Genomic DNA, 582 nt, shown 5'->3' with positions numbered 1-582 from the left:
ATTTCCTTCTATACTTTTTAGCACGTAGCTATTTATTATTAGCATTAGTCTTCCGACGTCTGATTTCTTTTTAATTATAGCAAATGCGTTTTTCTAAGGCACATAAACTTTTGGTATTGACTTTATAACCAATACATCCCTAACTGTACACTTTCTGGATTATAAAGGAAAGTAAGTATTCATGATTCAACCGAGCCATCCCTCGCTCTGGTAACTACCAGCTGATTGCATAATCATAAAACGCGAGTGAACGAACGCCGGGCCACGTAATTCGATAGAAAAGTATATGTAGACCATCTATGTGTGTGCACGTACAACGTGAACAGTTGCATTTAGATCGATAAACAAACTAGCGGGCAGTGGAATCGATTAAATAACAGATTACGTCGACAAATTACATAGCCAGTTATGTCGTTTATAAATCCAATTTCTACTTATACTAGATGACTAATTCTGTCTCTTGAATGAGTCGAGGAAAAAATTGTTGTTCTATTATTTGCAATATCACTAGTTACACGTTGTAACGTATACTTCATAGTTTCACGTTATGCATACAGTGACCATGAATTCTTAAAAAAAAAA

This window comes from Ceratina calcarata, unplaced genomic scaffold, assembly GCF_001652005.2.
Source record: "Ceratina calcarata isolate Rehan_Ccalc_2016 unplaced genomic scaffold, ASM165200v1 scaffold985, whole genome shotgun sequence".
Classification (NCBI taxonomy): domain Eukaryota; kingdom Metazoa; phylum Arthropoda; class Insecta; order Hymenoptera; family Apidae; genus Ceratina; species Ceratina calcarata.
This window is presented reverse-complemented; position numbering follows the sequence as displayed.